Raw genomic sequence first — 7300 nt, 5'->3', positions numbered from 1 at the left:
TGCCTACAACCAGCCTGCCTCAAGGCAGTTATGAACTCTAGATTATCCTCAAAAACATTAAACCACAAGTTAAAAATTCTCTTCACTAGGTCTCTGTCGCAGGTCTAATTTTCTTATCTTTCATCATTTATCTTTTTCCTAATTCTTATTTTCAGTATAGTTTATTTGGCTTCCAGGTGTTTCCCCGGGTTTCTGTATGCTGTTTCATAGGAAAGAATTATCCTGTCATAAAATTATTTCTTGAGCATTCATTACATCTTTCGGTTAAAATGGGTTCTTTTATGGTATTGATTCATTTGAGTTTTCTCAAAATGGGAAGAATTTTCAAAATGGTGTTTTCCTCAAGGTTCAGAGTATGTCTTAGCCTCATCTTTACTCTTTTTGAAATTCACTTTTCAAATTCTAGTCCCTCTTTTTATCTTTTTAAATTAAAATGTTTCCTTTTACTATTTTTTTATTTGAGAGTAGTTGATAGTCAGTGTTACATTGGTTTCAGGTTTTCAATATCTCCATACATTATTCTATGATCACTACAAATATAGCCACCATCTGTCACCATATAACACTATTATAATATCATTGACTATATTCTCTACACTGTCCCATATCTCTTTTTAAAATCTCTGATTTTTATGTTTTCTGTTATTCCAATTTTCGACCATCATTTTACTTGGTTACTTTAATAAAATATGCCTGATTACACACTCTATGCTGAAAACCATAGCATTTGATTTATAGTAGTCTTCTTCTTCTTCTTCTTCTTCTTCTTCTTCTTCTTCTTCTTCTTCTTCTTCTTCTTCTTTCTTCTTCTTAATTAACATATAATGTATTATTAGCCCCAGGGGTACAGGTCTGTGAATCGCCAGGTTTACACACTTCACAGCACTCACCACAGCACATACCCTCCCCAATGTTCATAACCCCACCAACCTCTCCCTAACCTCCCCACCCCCCCCCGGAAACTCTCAGTTTGTTTTGTGAGATTAAGAGTCTCTTATGGTTTGTCTCCCTCCCGATCCCATCTTGTTTCATTTACTCTTTTCCTGTTCCCCAAACCCCCCACATTGCACCTCCATTTCCTCATATCAGGGAGATCATATGATAGTGCCTTTCTCTGGTTGACTTATTTTGCTAAGCATAATACCCTCCAGTTCCATCCATGTCAACGCAAATGGCAAGATTTCATTTCTTTTGATGGCTGAATAGTATTCCATTGTGTATATATATATATATATATATATATATATATATATATATATATTTCATTTGTTGATGGACATCTAGGTTCTTTCCATAGTTTGGCTATTGTGGATATTAATGCTATAAACATTTGGTGCACGTGCCCCTTTGGATCATATACAGTCTTCTTTACCTCTATCAGAACCCCAGGAAGCTTTATTTATTTATTTACTCACATAAACAGATGATCCAACACAACGTTTTTTGATGTTCCAATGTATTATAATGTCTTACCGCTTAACACTATGCTTACTGCTCTCTTTCACTGTCTGACTAAATCCTCATCATCACTATGCCATTTAATGAGAAAGAACATTTGAACTCAGAGTTCTCTCCATATCAGGGAATGAAGACTCCACCCTTCTGTTTGTGCAGGTAAAATAAATGTTGATGTCTGTCCTGCACATACCCCATCCTGTTCACCAGAATATTCACCATCAAAATATATACACAATGAAAACCATACCTCACCACTTCTATTACCACCCAGCATGCTAAAAACACCATCATATGTTCCTGAATTATTGACTTGATTGATAACCCCACTTCCACACATACTGCACTCGTTCCTCCCTGCAAATTTATTTTGGTACAGCAATTTAACCTAAAAATCAAGTCATATGATTTTATTCTGCTGTTGAAAGACTTTTGGTATCTTCCCCTTTCATATTAAATAAAAACTGAAGGCGTTTCAATGTACTAGAAGGTCATACATCAATACGTTCTTCCTCTCTCCACCACTATGAACTCCTCATTGGCCTCCTTGCTTTTCCTCAAAAGTAACAGACAAGCTGTTCACACAAAGTCTATATACTTACTTGCTCTGCCTAGAGCAATCTTTTCCTTTAATATTTGTATAACACTCTCCTTCACTTCCTGCGTCTTTGTGCAAATAACATCTCATAAATGAGATATAACCACCCAACACAAAATAAAATTAACTTTCATCCCAGCATTCTCCAATGGCTTTTACCTTTCTTGTATTTCTTTGTATCACTTATCACCATCAACCATCAATCATTATTCTTTTACTGGTTTATTTTCTTATTTGAGACAGAGAGAGAGAGAATTGGGAGGGTGCGCAGAGGAAGAAGAAAACACCCCACTGCCTAGAAAGCCTGCTGGGGAGTTACATCCCAGGACCCTGAGATCATGACCCAAGCCAAAGGCAGTCACTCAATGGACTGAGCCACCCAGGTGCCCCTCTATTATTGGTTTATTTCACTATTATATTTCAAAAGAATGTGAGCTCTTTGTGGTCAGGTATTTTATATGTTTTATTAATTGAAGTATTCTCAGAAAGGTAGCTGGCAGATTGTAAGGGCTCACTAAACTGTATTTTGTTGTTATTATTGGGCTCCTTTATGGGCTTTACCTCTTACGCTAGAAGTCTATCCTTCAGATGTAAGCGATAAGAATAGAGCCCTGCTGCCTGTTCAAATGTGTAAAAAGCCTGTATTAAGTGGATATTTTAAAAGCTAAATGAATGGCTTAATAGTTGTATATAGGGGGGAAGGGAACATATTTTCCACAGTTTAGAAGTGGAGTTCTTTTATAGAGTTCTTGTACAAGCCTACACTATGGAACGATAATGGGCAGTTGTACATTACAATTATACAAACACTTTGGTAATTTATATCCTTTTTTTGTAATTCTTGACTGGATCATTTAATTCCTTAGGAGCATTATAGCATTTCAACTTTTCATGTTCAATAAACTTATTGGGGTTGCTACCTTTTTTATTCAAATGGAGAAATAGTCATGATTTAATCTAAATAAAGTGTTATTGATTGTGTTGTTTTCTAGGAATGAGTCGCACATGCTAGTTTAAAAGTTTTGTAAATTCCCAAGTCTATCACTGATAAAAGCCTTTTGTAGATTAGTAACTTGATCAAAACGGAAAAGTTATGTATCACCTATTGTTATACTATCTTTGTTTCCATCTTGCATTGTAATAACACCCATCTTAACTCTATTTAAGACAAATCATTGCCAGATGGATTTCTGGCATTGATTGCAGGATATGAAACCTAGTATAACTAAAAGTTTTTGGTTTTAGTAGCATATAAATCAATTTAGAAAAATATATGTATTTGAATATAAGATAAAGTTTTAAATTATTTGGCAATAGTAAACTAAACTTTTTTTTTGTAAATTTTTATTTTCTAAAATTTCATTGAGCTCTCTTGCAATAAGAAACAAGTTACAAAAAATTAAGGTTTATTTACCCCAATTCAAAATTATTAGGAATATAATCATAGAGGTTGAAGTATTTAAAATATTGAACCCAAAATGTTTTATTAGGTAAATTCATGAATGCTGAGCATTCACTGTTAAAATATACTAATACTATTGATAGACTGGTAGAAGCCTAAAATCAAATATTTATTAAATATTTATATCCATATCTTTTCATAGCTTGGTAATTCATTTCTCTAGCATTAAATAATATTCCATTGTTTGCATGTACTACACTTTCTTTGACCTTTCACTTATGGAAGGATATCTTGGTTGCTTCCAAGCTTTTGTCAGTTATGAATAAAACTACTATAGACATCTTTGTGGGTATAGATTTCATCTTCTTTGGATAAATACCAAGAGCTGCTACTGCTGAATCATCTGGCAAGAATATGTTTAGTTTTGTAAGAAACTGCCAAGTTGTTTTCCATTCTTTATTCTCAATACACATGGAAGAACATTCCTGTTGCTCCACATCCTCACCAACATTTCGTGTTCTGTTGACAGTGCTCTGGATTCTGGGTATGTACTGGTGTCTCTTTTTTGTTTTAATTTGCATTTTCCTGATGACCTTTGATGTGAAGCATCTTTTTATATGCTTATTTGCCATCTGTAATATTTTCTTTGGTGAGGTATCTGCTAAGGTCTTTGGCTCATTTTTAATCAGGTTTTTCCCCCATTGTTGAGTTTTAAGGGGTCTTTGTGTATTTTTGATTAACAGTCCTTTGCCAGATGTGTATTTTGCAAATTTTTTCTCATAGTCTGTGCTTTGCCTTTTCATTCTCTTGGCATTGTGTTTCACAGAGTAGACATTTTTAAATTCAGTGCTTGTGCTTTTGTAGCTAAAGTTATTGCGAAAACCAAGGTCATTTAAATTTTCTTCTATATTACCTTCTACATGTTTCATGTTTAGGTTTATAATCCAATCTGAGTTAATTTTTGTGAAGAGTGTAGGATATCTGCCTGGATTTATTTTATTTTATATTTTTAGATTTAGCTTCACCATTGCTACAGAACCATTTGTTTAAAAGATTGTATTTTGCTCTCTTGTATTGCTTTTGCTTTTCTATTAAATATAAAATATAATTGATAATATATATTCTGTTGCTTTAATCTAGTCTCTCTGTGGTATTACAATATCATGCTTACAATTATCGTTATGGTAAACTTTTTTTTAAGATTTTATTTATTTATTTGACAGAGAGAGAGATCACAAATGGGCAGAGAGACAGCCAGAGAGAGAGATGAGGAGAAGCAGGCTCCCTGCTGAGCAGAGAACCCAATGCGGGACTCGATCCCTGGCCCCTGGGATCATGACCTGAGCCGGAAGGCAGAGGCTTAACCCACTGAGCCACCCAGGCGCCCAATCGTTATGGTAAACTTTGAAGTCAGTCCTCAGTCTTTGTTCTCCTTCAACACTAGGTTGACTATTGTGAGTCTTTGCCTCTCCATATAAACTTTAAAATAAGTTTGTTAATATTAAAAAAAAAGAACTTGCTGGTATGCATTAATTGTATAGATAAACTTGGAAACCAGTGACCTCTTGAGCTTAGCAGGAGATAGACCATGGACATCAGTTGTCACAGTGGTGCCTCTGGCAGAACCTATTGCAAATCCCTAGGCAAAATGAGACCTCAAGGATCTGAGAGAATGTCTAAGAAGTACTTGATACATCCCTTGGGTATGGTTTATTGAAGTGTCCACCTGTCTGAAAGCTGGGGAATCTAGATAAGGGAGGGAAAATTAGTTATGATAAAACATATCAACAAACATCAATAAATTTTGTAAAACTAATTGTCATGGCTCATATACAATATGACCAACAGAGGGACCATCAGAAGGAAAGCATCAGTTATGTTTATTGTGAAATTTTTTATTCAAAATAAAGCAATGTGAGGGGAAGACACAATGAGAAAATTACCATTTTTTAAATGATAAACACCTTACAAAATGAAATAGGTTTTATATTCTAAGTAGTATATTGAAAAGTAAAACATTGGGGCGCCTGGGTGGCGCAGTGGGTTGGGCTGCTGCCTTCAGCTCGGGTCATGATCTCAGGGTCCTTGGATTGAGCCCCGCATCGGGCTCTTTGCTCCGCAGGGAGCCTGCTTCCCCCTCTCTCTCTCTCTCTCACTGCCTGCCTCTCTGCCTACTTGTGATCTCTGTCTCTCAAATAAATAAATAAAATCTTTAAAAAAAAGAAAAGAAAAGTAAAACATTAAAAAATAAAATTTCAATGAAAAAATTATTTAATTTTTAAAAAAGGTTAAAAATAGCAGAACCATTTTTCTTATAACTGGAAAATACACTGTATATACATCTATCAAAATAACTTGTCATGGGGGAGCCTGGGTGGCTCAGTAGGTTAAAGCATCTGCCTTCGGCTCAGGTCATGATTCCAGGATCCTTGGATCGAGGCCCACATCGGGCTCTCAGCTCAGCAGGGAGCCTGCTTCCTCCTCTCTCTCTCTGCCTGACTCTGCCTTATTGTGATCTCTGTCAAATAAATAAATAAAAACTTTTATAATAAATATTTGAAAAATAACTTGTCATGTCTGGAATCAGGAGCATATGGAAAAAAATAATATCTGAGGACAATACTTCTGCCATGTTTTGTGCCTTGCTAATATTTTTAAACAGTCAGGCAAATTTTAGCCTTATTGAAATACCTGCTAAGATACCTGCAGTGCCTTTTGGAGCCCTATGACTATAAAAATTAATTGCAAATATTCAAAATGTTTACTATGGTGTCACTATTTAGGGCCACCACCAAGTATGTTTCAGAAGTAAGCATAACTGTTACTCTTCCATAAGGCAAAAGGGCATATTTTCAGGAGTTCCATCTGCTGTACCAGGAGGTGAATCAAGTAATGATTTTTGTCTATAAAATAATTCACTTTTCAATCTAACATTCCTCATTCCACATTATAATAATAAAAACTAGGAGGAGACTAAAACAAACAAACAAATACAACTACAACAACCAGCTTTTCCTACAGTGGAAAAGTAAATATAACCTTAGGAGTAGCCTGAAATTTATTTTTAAATATTTTTAAGATAAACGTTTTTGTTAGAAAACCATATATTTTATATTACTAAGAAATAACAGGCAACGTTTTATGAACTTCTAAAAAGTCTAGTTACTTGTATTTATCTATTAACTCATCTCTTTATGAAGTAGAACATGATCACACCTCTTGTATCTACCCAAGTTTGTATGCTTTGGTTGTTTTATGTTTGCTATTTCCTTGCTTAATTTTTACAATATTTGATACATAATAGTATCTTTAAGTCCATCTATGGTTTCACAGAATTTGTTTGAACTTCATAAAAATGTACCATACTTTTTGCACTGTCCTTGTTTTACTTCTCTATTAGCTTTCCAAGTTTTATTCACTTTAGAGTGTGTAGCTATCATTTATTTTTACTCCTCCATAATGCTATGTTTACAAATTTGTATTTATCTGTACTTTTAAAAATATCTTAATTATATACCATTTCTCATCTCACGTAACACTCATGTTACTTCTACACTTATCAGATATTATGTAACTGAAAACCAAAACTCAGCAACAATAGAACACCGTTTTTCAAAATTAAATGGCTTACCAGAATTCTTTAATTCTATCCTTTATTTGTATTAGATGACCCTTTATTCTGGTATTTGGCATTGTTCATATGGAGGAAAGCTTATAAGTTGATATTCCATAAATAGAAGGATTTTTATGATTGATTAATTATTTTCATTTAGAATGCATAGAATATGGTTGATTTAATATTTCTTTCTTACTCTCTGCCTGGAACATAGTGCTATCTATGCAAT

This window comes from Mustela nivalis, assembly GCF_964662115.1.
Source record: "Mustela nivalis genome assembly, contig: HAP1_SCAFFOLD_499, whole genome shotgun sequence".
Taxonomy (NCBI): Eukaryota; Metazoa; Chordata; class Mammalia; order Carnivora; family Mustelidae; genus Mustela; species Mustela nivalis.
Note: the sequence above shows the minus strand (reverse complement) of the source record.